Source organism: Camelus bactrianus, chromosome 20 (genome assembly GCF_048773025.1).
Source record: "Camelus bactrianus isolate YW-2024 breed Bactrian camel chromosome 20, ASM4877302v1, whole genome shotgun sequence".
Classification (NCBI taxonomy): domain Eukaryota; kingdom Metazoa; phylum Chordata; class Mammalia; order Artiodactyla; family Camelidae; genus Camelus; species Camelus bactrianus.
In genome coordinates this window covers 13,519,687-13,537,901 of record NC_133558.1, presented here as the reverse complement: position 1 = coordinate 13,537,901, position 18,215 = coordinate 13,519,687, and the positions used below count along the sequence as shown (strand labels likewise).

General features: G+C 34.5%; 1 protein-coding gene across 7 annotated transcripts in view; it reads right to left on the bottom strand.

Moving 5' to 3' along the window:
* Positions 1–18,215, bottom strand: part of CDKAL1 (CDKAL1 threonylcarbamoyladenosine tRNA methylthiotransferase) — a 721,370-nt gene that overhangs the window by 687,515 nt on the left and 15,640 nt on the right. The gene's annotated exons all lie outside the window — the stretch shown is intronic.

The following is an 18,215-nucleotide window of genomic DNA, read 5'->3' as shown; positions in this document are numbered from 1 at the left end:
AATACTTTTTTTTTTCATTACTTTTCAATGTCAGGGATAAGTCTTTTCCATTTATACCTGGCACACCTAAGTATCAACAAGATCATTCTCTAGCTGCCTTTCACTTCACTCCCAAGTCGTCTAATTACTTCCACTAACAGATAATTTACTTCTTCTTTTTAATAACCTTTTTAACATGTATAAACTATGTTCTTTACAACCTGCTTTTTTTCCCCACAAAAATACTGATCCAGTTTATATATAAGCAAGCAAAAAAGGTCCCAAAATTTGTCAGTAATTATTTCACACTGCTTCATTTCCTCATTATCCACCCAATTACCACCCATTATCCACCCGGGAAGACCAGGGAAAGGGACAGGGCAGCAGAGATGGGGCAACAGAAGTCTCCTTACAGGAACGAGACCCTGTCTGCCTTGTCCTTGATGAATACACAGCACCACAGGCACATGCTAAATATCTAATGAATAAATGAATTTATAAAGAACCAGCGAGCACTGGGGTTCAACTCACTCATTTTAGATGTAAGTAAACTGAAACCCAGACAGATTAGAAGGCTTCGCTACTATCACAAGGCAAGCTGGTCAGCCTCGCAGAGTCTAACTCAACGGACACCACTTTATCGTCGACCTTCCTTGTTCTTTCCCCTACCTTCAGTACTTGTTAAGCTCAACACAGCCCTTTTTCAAGAGATTTACATACTTTTCCCTTTCTAGAAATACAGGTGGCAAGTAGTCCCTCCCCAGTCAGGGGGTTAATATTTCTGAAGATTTCCATAGCGGGAGAATACATTTGGGGGGAATTTAAGATCCAACTGGAAAACAGGATAGAGAGACCAAAGGTAGAAAAAGAACCCAGGGAAGCCCTATCAATTTTTGTTAAAACTGACTACAACCTAATACAGACATCACACTGAAAGAAAGGATGATAAGTGACATTTTACTCTTTTGTGTTTGTAACGACAAGTACTGCGCTTTTCAGGTTCTCTAACCATCCCTCGCTTTTGAGAAAACTCAGTATGGCCCTTCTACAGTTTCATTCAAATGTCAGTAACCTTTCTTGTACTTGCAGCAGATAAGATGCATTTTAAGAGTGTATCCAAACAATTAAATCCAATGGATTCCCGTTGGGGGGGGGGGGTCCCACAAGGTCCCAGGGACCCTCCAGCAGGGATCTCAGCTTCCTTCCAGTGCTCAGATACAAGATGACTAGGGCCCAAAGTATCCCTCTCTTCCAGGCTGAAAGGTTAAAACCTCTACATATGATCTATGAGCCATTTTTCTTCCTTTTTAAAGTCTAAACCTCCATTTCCTCTTTTCTAAATTATCTTAAAAGGGAGTGACTTAAATAGACCTAAGGAAAAAATTCTAATGGTCCTGAAAGATTACATAAAACTAAATTTGATACAGTCTACTGGAACTTCACACAAAGGAAAATCATATTGAGAGTGAGGAGAAGTCTTCAAATCTGATAGCATATTCAGATAAAGGATTTTTCCATCCTCTATGACATCTTTAGGTTTAAAACAGCACAGTATCAGAATGAAGCATTCTAGTAATGCTAATCAGTATGACATGCTTAGACTTATCAGGTGGTCCATGACCTACAACATAACGAAATCTAACTAACTCCAAATGTCTTTGACCAAAGTAAAAGCATTTCTTTGGCAGGTGGCAGAAGGAATGATGCGTCAGGAAGAAATACTCACCATGGCCAGATGCCTTAAGGTATCACCAGTAGAAACAGGAAAATTAAAAGAACCAATTGAGGAAACTAACAAAGAACAATGAGCCTATTCTGTTCAGTCACTTTAAGCAGGAAATCTACACTTAAGGTGCCCATAAATCCAACATTTGTAAAGCACCAATAAGGCCATTCACTACTGGCAGGCTCCTAAGGGGGTCTCAAAAAACCTATGAAAGACTACATGACCCAGAATAATGCTAAATTTAATTCTTTCAGGTGGTACGAAATCATCAGTGGTTTACACCTAACAGTAAAAGGCAGGGCATCACAAGTGAGAAACCACCTCTGTACTTTATATAACCACTCAGCAAAGTTTACCTGTTTCTCACGAATGACATAAATATTGATACAAATTCATTCAAGAAACATGAGCTGAGTGCTTATTACAGACCAAATATGGTAGGATGTTCTCTGAATATAAGAAAAAAGGGCTATCTCTGTACTCAAGTTCAGTTTTACAGGAGAGAAAGATATGTAAAGAAATAATTCCGATAGAGTCTAATGAGTGCTACAAGCAGAGTAAAGGTAACCTTGGTCGTAGGAGTGTGTTAAGTAAAAGCCTGATTTGATATGGGGGAAGGGGGTGGACAGGGTAAGAAGGAATGGAATTAGACATGGAAGAGAAGGATTCCACATCTGACATTTCCTAAACTAGTGCTTTAGCTCTTTCAAAGTGAGACAATGTATGTGAAAAAACATGACCTGTCCACCTGTCATGTTATTCCTCACACTTCTGGAATAAGCAAGATGGTTATTTCACAGATGAGAATTAAAAAGCTGAAGAAGGTAAGTTCACTAATAGTCAATGTCATCTTTGAAGTAAGACCTCAGATCTTCCAAATTCTAATCCCTTATTCCTTCCATGAAATCGCTCTACTCTGCCTCACTGGTTCCCCAGGGAAGCCATGTGTTACACGTTACTTCAGTATCCTATCCTCATTTCCTAATGAACACTCACCATCAGAAAAAGATGTGCAAGAGAGAAATGCATAAAACTAAAAGACATTTAAATAGATTTAAATGAATTAAACACATTTAAATTAAATTTCATTAAGTTACCAATTCGTTTCAGAAACTCAAATTTAAAAAATATATAATGGTGAGTTTTCTTTAGTAGTAATTAATATAATAACAGCTAACATTTATTGACCACCTTCTAATTTTCACAAGAACCCTGTAGCTCATTTTAGAGACAAAGAATCATAGGCTCAGAGAGGTCTGAGAAATACTTACTCAGTTATGCCAAGTACGCTAATTTAAAAATTACACAAGTTTTTCAAACATTTGAACTGATCAGTGTCTTTCAGATCAAGATGAGAACCAAAATTGGGGTACAACAATTTTGAGGCAAAGTTAAAAAGGTATTACATTTTCAGATAAAGGGCTAACTATTAGAAGGAAAAAAAAATTCCCTGCTGTATACCTTTTATAGAAAGAATAAAATAATTCCTAAGTTCCATTGGATGAAGGAGGATAACTTAATTATATTTAAGTCACATTAATTATCTTCTAAGAATATTTTTATCTTAATTTTTTAAAAAAATATTTTAGTTCTCTCACATTTTAAGCCTTGGTCATCCTACCCTGTTTTCACCATAAGGTCTTGAAATTTTCAATGACATAAAGTATTTTCCTACCTTGGGCATTTTTACACACATGACCCTCAAAGTTTACAGAATAGAAAAAGGGGTGTAATAAAATGGTTAACGTCTTCAAAACTGCCTTACAACATCTATCATTCCTTTGATACTCTCTCACTGACATTTTTAAAAATTTAAAAATAAAATAAAAAGATGCTGATAAGCTCTTGCTTAATAAAACCAATGACCCAATTCTCTTTTCTAATTAAAAGCTGACAGTACTTGGGAGTACTTACTATTTTCAATGAATGTTCAGATGTAACAGTCTTCTTAAAATTATGTCTATTTTACAAGTTCCTCCATTACTAATGAATGCATGCTTAAAGAAATTGATTCTAAGATACGCTTTTCTTGTTCTTTTCCAGTCCTTGACACAGACTGCTGAGTGGTACTGTGGACAAACAAGCATATTCAACCAACACAGATGACTGAAATTACAAAGCTATAACATATTAACATATCTAGGCCACATAGAAGGGTCATAAGGTAAGATCATCAGCATAAATTAGCACATTATTATAAGGCATAAAGAAGCCAGACAAAATCTGCATGATAGATCTTTTCTTCATAACAAATACATAATGTCTTTGACTGGATTTCTATTAATCAAAAGTATTATTTAGAAAAAAATATTGCTTGTATAATATTACATGTAGTACTTCGGCTCCAACCCTGAGAAGCAAACGTGAAATTGTGGGGAGCCTGGGGAGAGGCTATGGAGTGGAGGGGGCTGGTTCAAAGTATTTTGGGGACACTTAGCTGTCTTTCTCAGTTTCATGTCCAAAATCAAACTATTTTTTTAAGTTATGCTGAGTGCATTTTTGCTTTTTCTAATTTCCTTACAAAAATCTGTAAACACAAAGGTATTCAGGAAAATCATCTTTTTTATTTACCAAAACCATGAAACTTCATATCTGCAAAAAAAAAACTAGGTCAAAAAACATTTCGGTTTCTTGCTAGGTAATTAAAACACTTCTTAAATCTCTACAATAAGAGTATCCTAAGAGTATGGGCTTTCTGAAGTACCAAGGTATCACAATACTTTCCTTCTATTTTTTATACTATTCATAGCTCACAGAACAATTGTCAAATACTGGAAGAAAATGTCTAAGTGATAGTCTTCGGCTACTAAAACAGTTGCTAAATAATCAAATCCTCCTTTAACTATGCATTTTTAAACAATTCAGACAAATCACATATGAATCATATTACTAGCAAAACAAAAGCAGCAGTAAGAGTGAACATTTAACTGTAAGCACACTCTCACGAACATAAAAACCCCTGTAACTGCCAAATGTGTCTTCACTTCCCCGAACTACATACATTCAGTAACAGACTGTCACTTCAGAGTGACAAGGGTGAATTTTTAATGTAAGATGTAAACTCTTTATTTCTATGGATTAGTACCTTAAAAACTGATACTTAAGGGAAAAAAACTGAAATGTAGTAGTTATGCTAACTTGAAACATCTACTTTTAAATAAAGAAAACAGTGGAAGGAAACCTAAAATTATCTTAGATTTCTTCATCTTACCCCCAAAACAACAGTCAAGCATTTTATAATATTAGTAACAGCAGCATTTTGTGCTGCTCTACTTCCAGTAAAAATCACTGGCAAATTCTATTTATACTCAAAAAACTACAGACAGCTTTGATTGCACATAAAAATATCCTAATTATGTTATCTTCTTGGGTCATAGTGGGATGTAATACACTCCATAAATGAACAATCAGGAGGTTTTCACCTAACTGTATGGGTAATGTATTCACCACATCCTATTATATAAATAATCCTCACTTCAAGTCAAATTCATATTATCTAATTTTTGCATTCTCCACCGAAGGAAGCTATGCATAGAACCTCAATTCTCCTTTCATCACACTACTGCCAGTAGGAAATTCAAGCAATGAAAGATTCTGCTAAATTTTCAAAGGTGCTTTTAACATAAAATAACATTCCAGAATGGATAAACCTATGAGGTATGACCTAAAAGCCACATAAATCATTTATTTATGGCTGTTATGTTTTAATCACTGGATAGTTTTTAAAGGCTTAAAAAAATTAATGGTTTTTGCTATACAAAAGCAAGTATGTTTTCCACGACACATTAGCTGTCACATTAATACAAGGTTTTATCATTAATTATACTGGATTATACAGGAGTTTATATCTACAAAATAGCTGTTAAATATCTGAATTTCCAAACCTTTCCAAAGTAAAAACAAAACCTGGTCCCAGTAAACCTTAGCTGAAATAAAAATCCATTTACAAAACAGAAAATTAAACGTAAAAAATATAACCTCAATTCAATACATTTGCAGATAAAACATGCAACACATTTTTTATCAAAAAGCAAAATATTATACATATGTAAACAGCACCACCTTTTGGTATATTTAGGAACTGGGCTTCTAAATTGTATAAAAATATCCTTAAATGTAACAAAGATGACAGAGAGCAAAGCAAGGTATTAAAAAAATCCATTGAAAAAAATAAAAATTCAAAAAAAATCAGTTTACAATTTAATAACATTAAGTTATAATAAATAAGTTATTTTTAAACATAAGTATTTTCAAAACCTAAAATACCTCATGTTTATGTTTTCATTTTAATTTTGTATGGCTGACAGCACCATTTCATTTCAAAGAAAACTGAGACTCAGAAAATTTTAATGCCTGACCCAAATATCCCTCAGTTAGAATGGCTGAGTCATTAGGAGCTTGAAATTGCTAGGTTTTAATTCCAGCATTAATTCCTCAATGAGTCAAATGCTCTAATTATCCTGTGTTATAAGTAATGCACACATTGCAACACTGCATAAGATTTTACAAAATAATTTTATCATTTGTACAATGTTTTTTATATGTATTTGCAAGAAAAAGATATGTATATTTAAATTCTGACATGAAGACACACAAACGCTGACTACATTCACATAGCTGTTTACATTTCACCAACACAAAAACTCTTCACCCAGTACAGTACTCTCCCTATTTCTATGCTGAAAGGAAAAAACCTTCACTGAAAACTGCAAAGCCTTCTCTGTTTTTTTTTTTTCCAGGAAAAAAAAAGCCCTTGTTTATGGCTTGCACATGATTTGCAACTTTCCTAAGTCACAAGATAAAAGAGCTGCTACAAATGAGATGGAAATGAAAAGCTTCAAATATTCTCCCTAAAGCTTCTTTGCCTTAATTTGATCTCATATTGAGATGTCTGAATAGCATTTTCAATGTCTTCTACTTTTACATCTTTCATTGATTTCCTGAATAGTTTTTTTTACCAGACCGTAACATATTTATTCTAGAACACTCTCACAGCTCCCTTATTTTTGTAAGCTAGCTAACAATTCAGCTCTCACATGGGAAAAAGAAAATATTCTCAATGATCTTATCTTTGATTCGTTACCAAGAATTTTACTCTAAGTGCAGTCGTCAAGTAGTTCTTTATAGAGATTTCAAAATCAGTTAACATGTAATGAATCCATCTTAAATTACTGTACACTGTCACTCAATTAAAAAGGAAGAAAAAAGACTGCAGCTTAAAAAAGATGGTAGCTAAAATGGTTACGGAAAACACTGAAAGAGTAAAAGCAAAGAGCAAGTCAGAGGCATGGGCCCGAAATACTACATCTTCTGTGAAACAGAACTCCACCATCAAATGATCAACAATTAGACACTAACTCAGAAAATGTATTTATCAGTTCATTAATTAGCCTCACCTCTTATTCATAACATAATCATGAAAAAGCACTGTATCAGACATAAAAATCGGTAAACTTCGCCATTTCTAAAAACGATTTAGTGGGAAAGACTGAATATAAACATGCTAAGAATAAATTTTTGAAGGATTCCATTTCACTCCACAGCTCTTTTTTCATCATTGGGAGGGTTGGATGCTCCCTTCAAGAGTAAACAACATTCCAGATCTTCTCTGGAGACTCTTAATTCCCTTCTCCTATTTCTGAATGGATGAAAAATCCCACTCTGAAGGCCCTTCGTTGTATTTCTCTCTGCTTTATTCCCTGGTAGAGAGGGGAAAAAGAATGAGGAAGTGCCATCCTGTACCATGTTCCTCTTATTATCGCTGCAAATAACTCGTGTGACTACAAGTAACGCTCCAGATCACTTCTCTCTCTCACAGGCACACATGCAAATCATGGAAATATACATAACCAAATTTTATTAAGTTTGGAGGAACATCAAAATTTCTAATACTGAATTCAGTCCCATTAAATTGAAAGCAATTACTGCTTCCAATTTAATAAGAATGGATTAAATTAGATTTCTGAGTCAGTATAATTTGTAGAGTCCGTGTCAGGAAAAGTGATAGCGTGAGTGAGGATCTTATCCAAGACATGTCAGGACTGCGCAGACTGGACTTGACAGCCACCTAAATAGGGACTGTAAGGAAGAACTAAAGGGATTCACATAGACACACGGTCACACACACATACCACACACCACATTCAGTTAACCTTTAAAATACACTTTTTTTTTATAAAGAATAAAGTTACTTCAGTACATTACAACCAAAAAATTGTTTTCATGTGTTTACTAATACACACACAAAAAACACCTGAGTTCCTACTTTGTGCAAGATACTTAGTTTGATGATGATAATGATAATACCAAACACACACTGAACATTTATACATACTAACATTTAATCTTTAGGAAGGACTACTGTTGTCATCTACATTAAATAAATAAGGACACTGAAGCACAGAGATATTGTCATTTGCCCAATACCAAACAGCTAACACACAGCAGTAGCTGGTTTTACAGTCTGGTCCAGTACTAAGAGCTGGCTATAGTCTGCTCTTAATCACTAAGCAACAGTGTCTCTGAGATGCCAAAGGTAGAAATGATTTAAGATGGAAGTAACTCACACACCATGGGAGAGAACATGTGAAAAAGATAAATTAAATTACCCTAAGACAGGACGTAGCTGAGGTGCTACTCCCTCTGTCTCTAAGCCGGGGAAGTAAGCTGAACGGTGGCAGTGTAAGTGGAGCTGCATCAAGTACAAGGAGTTAGGAAGGATGTAAAGTGATCAGATTAGGTCATCTCGTATACAGTCCCAATCAACACACACACACACACCCCTTAAGTCACCCGTATTTATGATATACATGAATCTGTGTATATAGCACTGCACAAAAATTCTTAGAAACTCTTAAATTTGAGCCTTACCAAGCTATGAGGAAGGAAGGACCAAAAGCTGAGTCTCTGCAAATGCCTCCACACTCAAACCATCTCCCCTTAAATTAACCATCATTTTGGTAAAGCAGGAATGAGGGAAACGTTCAAGTGCTGCAGGTTATTCCATTTTCTTTTAATACTAAGCCTCTCTACCCTGAATATATGTTTATGGATTTGAGGATTAATGAGCTACTCAAGTTGCACCTTACACGAAGTTTAGTTTAGTTAAGTGTGAAATCAGTGGAGTGGTAAAAGGTATCAAATGTGTCTTCAGATTCAAAAAACCGCCACCTGAGCACGCTCCTCTGGGCAAAAGGACAATGAGCACACTTTACGACAAGAACAGTCAGGGCCAACAGAGTAAGGACAATGTCAAGCAGTGAGCAATGAACGAATAATTTCACACGTGGTCTCCAGCATACATGTGGTGGGCTGGTATCTGCACTGGATCGCGCTGCCTCAGAAGAGGTCATTTGTCCAATTCTTACATAAGTACGACTAAAAAGTTTGAGAAGCAATAAATCAGAAAAAAAATAAAGTGTTAACTAATTTAATGATTTCTAATAATTTAATGAGAAAACTCTTTGTAACACAAAACTCACTTTTCATATATAAAGGTATAGCTGCAGTAATACTGCCATCTATCGTCCAAGAGCTGAAAATACATCATGTGTTTTAATCCAAACCTACCAGAATTTTAAAGGCCAAAATGTGCCAACGTTATTTCACATTTCGGGGTCAGCATCTTAAAAAAAGTTTGTTTTTTTTTTTTCCAAAATCAGAGACAACAATGCAAAAATAGATTTTTTTAAGTACTTTCTCATCTGCCCATTTTCTTAGAGAAATAAAATTGAAACAGGCTATTTCTAAATGAATTATTAAAAAACTGTTTTACCGAATCTCAAAGGGTAATGCGAATCATCAAGCAATTAATCAAAAGTAAAGTTTCTAAAAACCTATCAGTCTATATCAATTTGTCACTCAAAAATTATAAAATATCAATATTAAAACTTGAAAATATTTCAAATTGTTCAATACCAGAAGGCCAGTGATTCCAAAAGGACTAGTAATTTTAACACAACTTAGCACTCCATAGTAGTTTATTCACAAAAATTAATGCAACTACTTGTGAGTTGAAGTATTACCAATTACATGCTACAAGAAATGCAAACAAGAAGTTTAAGTGACCTGAAAAGGTCAGGCCAAAAGTGGAACAGGACTGAAAACTGATCCTCAAGTTCCCAAAGAAAGACAATAAAAAAGGTGAAATTTTCCCACATCTACTGTGAGAAAATTGCAAAAAAGAGCTTAAAACTTTTATCAAAATAATTTGATGACCAGGCAAGTTATTAACTATTACTGGGCATTCACTTTGGCTAAAAAAGTTAGGACCTGGAACCAAAATATTTTATTTTAGAATTCACAAGATTTTTATTTTAGAATTCACAAGAGTCAACCAGATTTTCTCTTTATCTTTGTAAAAGATAAAAATGCTAATCAACCATGCGAATTCACTCTCAAAAACATAAGGAAAATACAGCTCAGGATTTAAACAACAGGAGCGAAGCAGACACTACTTAATTTGTACGGATAACACACAATTTACTACAAAATCAAAACCAGTGCCACTTAATAGGCTGTTGGTTCAAACACAGGTAGTTTTGTGCTTCTGATCATGAAAAATTTCTGTTGAGATGAAAAGAGGAGGTGACAAATAATGAACTACTTATTCCCATGCTCTATTTACTTAAAGAAAAAAAAAACCAGAACGTAGAGATCAGAAAAATCAGCCTGCATCCTATTTTATATCACAGTAAAGAAGAAACCCTTTTAAAATGTACTAAAAATACCTTTCTGAAATGTTTCGTTCCACTAAAGCACTGCAAAATTTAACAAAATTCTCAGCATACAGAATTTAAATTTTAGGAACCTGAATAGAGAAAGCTATTCAGTTTTTATAACATAAAGCATAATATAATTCCTCATGTAATGAAAAGCAATTTTCTCCCATTTCTCAGTCATCTTGGGCTTATTTTAAAATAAAGACAACCTCCTCACAAGATCTTATAGGGAAAGTGATTCTAAATTTGAAGGGTAAATATAATCTAAATTATACTTCAATGAAGTTGTTTAAATTTTTCTTAAAAAAAATTATAAGAAAAGGGTAGGGTATAGCTCAAGTGGTAGAGCACATGCTTAGCATATACAAGGTCCTGGGTTCAATCCCCAGTATCACCTCTAAAAATTAAAAATAAATAAGTAAGTAAACCTAATTAACTGCTGGGAGAAAAGAACTAGTTCCAGAAATTGACACAACACTGTAAACTGACTATACTTCTGTATGTGTGTGTGTGTGTATATATATATATATATATATATACACACATACATGTATATATATATAAACTTAATGGGAAAACATTCACCGCAGAATGACAATTAAGGTATGCAATATCTTTACTACAACATTTTCCTTAAGAAATGTACATTACTTGGCTCCATTTTCAGGTGACATAACAATGTTTTTATACTTCTACAAAGTCTTCTTATCCCTGAGGCCACAAATGCAACAGTGACAGTTTTCCAGGAAGTTATGCATAACATATGTCAATTAATTATATGTATCAATGGCCCCCCAAATTGAAGCACTTTGAAGAACCAATTATAAAAATGGTTTCTCAATTACGTTTGTCTACATCCTTCCAACTGATGGAGTCTTTCATGAATACTTACATATATACACACACATCCTAATTAATTCCCTTACACTGACTTACATTTCAGTCTTTGGTTTTACTTAGGATGTCAAGTCTGTTCTCTGCAATTTCCACTTTAAAAATCACACTTTAACCCCCTTAAATAGCGGCTCATTTTCCACAACTTCAACCAACCTTTCACTTAGTCACCATTCCCAACCAACTTTCCTCAACAAAATGGAGATGGGGTTGAGGAGCACACTGTTACTCAGTTCCTCACAAAAGGATTTTTCCTGACTCAGGGAAGCCATTCCAGAACTCTCCAAGTACAGGATTCCAAAATTTCATCTACTGAGAACATACAGGCTGATCAGAAAGAAACAGTCTAGTCCTAGATTGTTTCAACCCCAATTGTTTATTATACATACTACAAGGCAATGTGCAAAGAGGTCTCATTTTATATTTAGGTATCTCCAAATTACCTCCTGTCACCAAATCCTAACCTCATGAGCTTTCTTTTCTTCTGTCCAGGTAGATAAAAGGTAGGGAAGCTACCAAACCTCTTTAAGACTTCTATCTTTGAAAGCTGAGTGTTGGAGAGACTTCATAAAAAGAATACAGCTCGGTGATTCAATGACAACTGTCATCTGACACACTGGTGCATCACTTTTATTTTGTTGGAAGTCACACCCTGGAAAAATGTCTACCTCTACTACCCTGTGCCGTCAGCTCCTCATGTAACGTCAGCTTTTAATAAAATCCTCTACTTCCTAGGTGATATAATAGTGGCAAGAAGAAACTAGAAAAATATTAAGACTTACGAAGAATATTCTTACTAGTTCATGCGAAAAACCTATATAATATTCCCACAGTAACCAGAGAGAGAAAGTGAAAGTAAATTACTGGGAAGTTAGGAAATAACTTTAATTATCTTAAGATTATAGTTTTCTAGGACATAGGATATAAAAAGTAAAAGCTTATAAAACTAGCCTGAAATGCCCACATGAGGACATTTTACAGATCAACAGATACAGTTTCTATTTTAGTGTATATAACCCTTTCTATGTTTAACTTCTGAGCTTTAGAATAATGCTAAGATTGAACTGTATCTACATGCTGATGGTCACCCTTTGCATTACAGGCACTCTGCAAATGATCAGAGTAGAATTTATTTTCACTGAAATTCCAGATGGACTTCAAAATCTTCAGATAAAAGCATCACCTTTGGCTAGAGAATAAAGAATTTCTGCAAGGAAACTGTGTTACATTAAGAAAATGTTCTCTTCAGCACATAACTAAATCCCTCATCATAAATACTAATTACTAATACACATAACTTAAGTCAGAAACCTAAATATCAGGCTATTTTTAAATAACCTTTTAAAAGCCTAGGTTAGCAAAGTCTTTGTTCTGCCTTCATCTCAAAGCTACATAAAACCAGCAATAGACATGAATGTGTTTTACAAACTGTAAGACAATATACACGCTGTAAATAACTGTGAGGCTGGTAAAGGAGCAAGAAAGATGGATTAAAGAGGTACATGTGGAAGGCAAGTTAAAAGTCCTGCACTATACACGCAATGATGGAAGGCAAGTTAAAAGCCCTGCACTAAGACACGCAATGATTCGCTCACTGAACTCCACTGGAAGTTCAAGAAGAATACAAAAATCAAGAAGATGTTCTATTTGTTCCACTGGGAGATGACTCTATGATTAAGGAGGTGGAAATGGACCAGGGAGCTCTCAGGTGATACTGACTCTTACAAAAGAAACAGCTTACTTTCAACTCCTAACTCAGTGTTGAAATTAACAAACTGAGCATATTCCTGTGTAATGGAGTCCAACGGTCTGTATCCCCCGCTCCCTCCCCTCCCAAAAAAGAATGGCTTCTAATCAGGATCCCATATAAAAGATGACTAAAGAAGAAATTTCAAAATGAGGGGCCGCAAGAACTACCCTAATAAAAGCCATTACGGTTATTAAATTTCCACACTGGACTGCTTTTAAAATACCAACTTTGAGAGACTACACAGCGTAACACAAAGAGCAGAGGCTGCAGTGACAGACAGTAAGTGCCCGTGTCAGCTCCTGCATGGATTCACTGGGTGAAGTTGTGCAGGTCATGTGTCTTCCTTCTCAGTCTCAATCTCACCTTAGAATATGAAGTAATCTCACACCTAGGTAATTTCATTTGATCCTTGCAATAACTTACATGAAATGCCTAATACACGGTAGGCTTTTAGCCAATTCAGTCCCCTTCCCTGAAAATGTGTACAAAAATCCTGATTTCACTTTGAACTAGCTGGCACAAAATAATGTGTCACATAAGAGAAGAATGTATCATACATTCAATTTTCATTTAGTTGTGTTTTGAAGAAGCTGAAGGCTCTTGCTTTTTCAGCTTCCCACAGAATTAATCTCTTCACTTCATCTCCTTTATTATGCATGTAAACTCAAGATATTAATATGAAATGTCATGCCCACCAGTGCTTAAAAGAGATAAAGCAGGGAAAGTTTGTTTTGTTGGGTTTTTTTAAAGGAAGTTTATGTGCACTCATACTTTAATTATGAACAAGAAGTATGATTTTCAAAACTCCAAGTCCAAACACAAAAACATAACTTTAATGTCTTTAAAAGTCTACCATCCACAGTGTGGTTCTTGAATTTATTTCTTACACAAACATTTCTATTCATCAGTCTAATATAACCCCCTTGACCTCAGTCTTCCAATTTAAAGCTACTTCAAATTAAATGGCCAGGTTCAGGAAATATGCTTACACTTTAGTCATTCAATTATATAATACTGTCCTTTACCAAATAAACTAATGTTTGTTTCCACAACAACAAAGAGCTATTAATTTTCTTAATTCAAACATAAGACTTTATACTCTGACTTGACATTAACATCAAGCATTTCTAAAATATAAATTGGAAATGCTCTTTTGATAAAAGCAGGCCCTATTTCCCTTGTATTATAAAAAAATGAAAGAATACATTCAAAGACCTTGAACATTTACTAAAATAACTTCTAAGATTTAGAATGTAGTATGAATGCTTTTCCTCTACTAGAAAACAATCATCTTCTTGTCTGCTGGAATCCATGTCTAGCGCATTTTCATGTCTGCACACCTCCTAGCATTATACCCTGTAGCATGTATCATGGTCAGAGAACATTTGCTGAATGAATGAACTCTATACAGGTGTAACAAAGAAACTATCAAGAACTGCAACAGCCCAGCAATTTCAAAATGATTTCTCTGAAACTGTGGGCACCCAAGCTAAATGCTCTGATGTAGGTAAGCTCATCACAGATATTTCATGTACATAACATGTTATTCTCAGGTGTCTATGAACTAGAACCTAAGTCAATGGCCTTGTGATGGACTTTTTCCCACTAAATAAAAAGTGATACTATATTCAATCACTGTAGAGAGGACTACAAACTAAACATCTCTCTCTCCAACATCTTTTTTATCTCTTCAACCTATCTCTAACATCTCTCTACTTTACCTGTATCTAAATGAGGGCTGTTCCTAAAGCAGTCACCTTGGAAGACCATACCTTCACTCCACCATTTGGGCCAGGCAATGGTTATGAGTTCTTTGCCGAAATTGTGTAAGAGTTGTAAGTTTCTGAAGAGATCCAAAAAGTTTAAGAATCACTACTATAAACATTTTTTGAACTCTTTTAGAACAGTTTTCAGAATCAGTTAAGACAAATAAAAAATGCCTTATTTTTAACTAAAACAGCATTGTTCAACATCATATCACATACTTTTGGCCCCAAATGACCTGTGACCATTCTAACACTAAATATACTCTCAAGATATGAAGATCTGCCACCAATGAGGATGCTGAATATAATTTACCAACATCCCAAAAGAAATAATCCTAAAATAGTCACTAAAGGTAGCATTATGGTGGGGGGAGAGGGAGTTTAGTCCATAAAAATTGCTTACGTAAAGAACACTCTCATGAAATATATATGTTCAGATCATACTTTTTGTTTTTGTTTTGTTTGTTGTTTGTTTTCAAATCATACTTTTTTTTTTAAGTCACTATACCTACAAGGACAATTCAGTTGCTTTCCATGATACTGATTTAAATGCATCATGCAAACAGGTATCCATGATACAATTAATTGTTCTGAGTTTTAGGGAATGACATCATTTCTCCACAGTAGGTTTCACTCTTTGAAATGACAAGCAAGCAAGCACTATTTTATAACTTATGAACCTTTTTCCTCAAAATAAAAAGGGTTTGAAGGAGGCAACAAACAAGAGCTTACTGCTCTGAGTAAGCCTCTATGAGGTTTTACTATGGAGTAATTATATTCCTAGATTCAAATAGTTAAAAGCAGCAATTTCAAGTATATAACCATATAATCTCTCTCTCTTCTCCAAATAGTAAAAATACCTACTACTGCTAACTAAGAATTCTGAATTTCTCTGTATACTGTTATCAATAACCTCTGTGTACATTATACATAAAATACTTTATATCTAGTTCTTATCAATTATAAAATTAAATAAAAATATTTTAGTTCTGTATTTGATTCCTGAAACATTATAAACTATTAAACAATAATAATTTTTATAAACTCCCACTATTCCACAATAACAGAAGAGACGACTGGCACAGGTAGTCAGAAATCATTCACATCATGTATCTAACCTAAATAAAAGACCTGCAGAGATTTCCTACTAAATGTTTTACAGAAGGGAACACTGTTCCTATTTTCTGGGCCTATAGCATCTAGACAAGTAAAGAAAGTGGTCCTAAAGTCTGCTGCATGCAAGTCATACCAGAATTAAAAACGGAGTATATAGCACAGGGAACTATATTCAGTATCTTGTAATAACCTTTAATGAAAAAGAATGTGAAAACAAATATATGTATATATATGCATGACTCCGACATTAGGCTGTACACCAGAAATTGACACATTATAACTGACTATACTTTGATTTTTAAAAAATGGATTATCAATTTCTAAAGTGGGTACAATCAACAGTATATAAAGTTAATACAAATAGATGTAAATAATGTAGATATATAAAATAATATACTACATTAAGAAAAATAAATTCATATTCAAGTAATTGCTTTATTTTCCCTTTCTATTATTCCCAAATAAGAAACCAAAATTAGGTGTGCATAACAAAGCTTAATATCCTTGTGTAAACACATTAGGACTGTTATTTTACAAAGAGTACTATTATAAGACTGAAAACAAACTGCTAATGGACTAAAATTCAAATTAAAATGTGTTAGATATTGAATACCACCTGGGAAAAGTCAAGCTCTGTTTTTTTTTTTTAAATGTTTTAGGCAATTATCTTAAAGGCTATTTTCTTAATTTTCAAACTGCACCATCAGAATGTGGTAAGGCAAGTCTAGTCTAAATTATACTGAAAATTACTAATGAATATAGAGAAGCAATTCTAAAAGCAGATTTGGAGTGTTTTTATCTAAAGAACATAAGTATTAAGAGTGATTTTTTTTCTATCTAGAGAATAAGTCATCAAAAGCACAAAGTTAATGACATACGATCATTTAGTTACTGAAGGAAACAATGCTGTGAAAGGAATAATTGTCCAAGCCTCCGTACTCCTCACGTCCATCTTGAAGCCAAGACTGGTCAATTACACATGCAAAGACAACTATGAGATACAGATTAGCGGTCAAAAGCAGTGTTTTGGAGCAACAGATTCCACTGCCTACATGATTTACAGTAAGACACAACCTCGCCATCCTCACCTATAAAGTAAGAGTTCTAATACATCCTTATATCACAAGGACTAAGCATAACACATATAAAGCACTGAGCCAGTGCCTGTCACAAAGCATTCAAATTATGTTCCCATTTAATATACATACAAGAGAAATACATACAGAGCGTGTACGGGCCATCTAGTGTACAAAGATATTTCCTAACTCTGTCCACTGAGAGGACCGAGAAGCACTGACACTTAAAGGTGGCAATGCGCACACCTAGTGCCCAGATCTCTGGGCTGGTTCTAAACACCATTCTCTTAATGAAAGGGATCAGGATTCCTTGGAAAAGTGGTTGCTTCCAAGGCTGCAGAAGGGAAAATGTGAGACCAGAACACCTTGTGGTGCCAGAAAATAGGAAAGTGCCCAAAAAAGAATAGGAGCATGTTGAAGAGACACAGGCGCCACAGGCTGAACGAGGTCCTACGGCCAAAACTGAATACAAGCAACAAAATAATGACAGTATGAATGATAGTCTGTGCAGTAACATAAATATTCATAAGTCCACACTGATACAGACAAGGAAAATGTGGGAGAAAGGACAACTCTTTCTTACAGAATAATTTCAGTTAATAAATGTGGAAGAAAACAGAAAATCAACAGTAAGCAAATATCACAGTAGTAACTGTTACAGATAAGATCCACCAACAGACACTAAAACTATCGAATACTAAAATGAGTAGGCTAAAGGTTGAGGAAACACAGGAATATTTATTAGTTATAATGAGTAAAACAGTAATGTAACTTTGGAGAAATCTGGCAGACAAGAGTTAGTGTATTAACATCATGAACCCCCTGATACAATGCACTGAAAAGGATATAATATCACTTTTGTGCTCTTCTTGGCAAAAATGCATATACTATCTTATTTTAATCATGAGAAACTATCAGACAATACTAAGCTGAGGGACATTCTATAAAATAATCAGTTTTCTTCTGAAATGTCAAGGTCATAAAAGACAAGAAAAAACTGAGGAACTGGTACAGATTGGAATAGACTAAGGAGACATCACAAGTAAACCTAAGGTGAGACCCTAGATTGGATTCTAGAACAGAAAAAGGATTCAAACGGTAAATGTGGCAAAATTCCAAACAGGATCTGTAGTTTAGATAATAGTATTGCACTAATGCTAATTTCCCAGTTTATTAATTGTACTATAA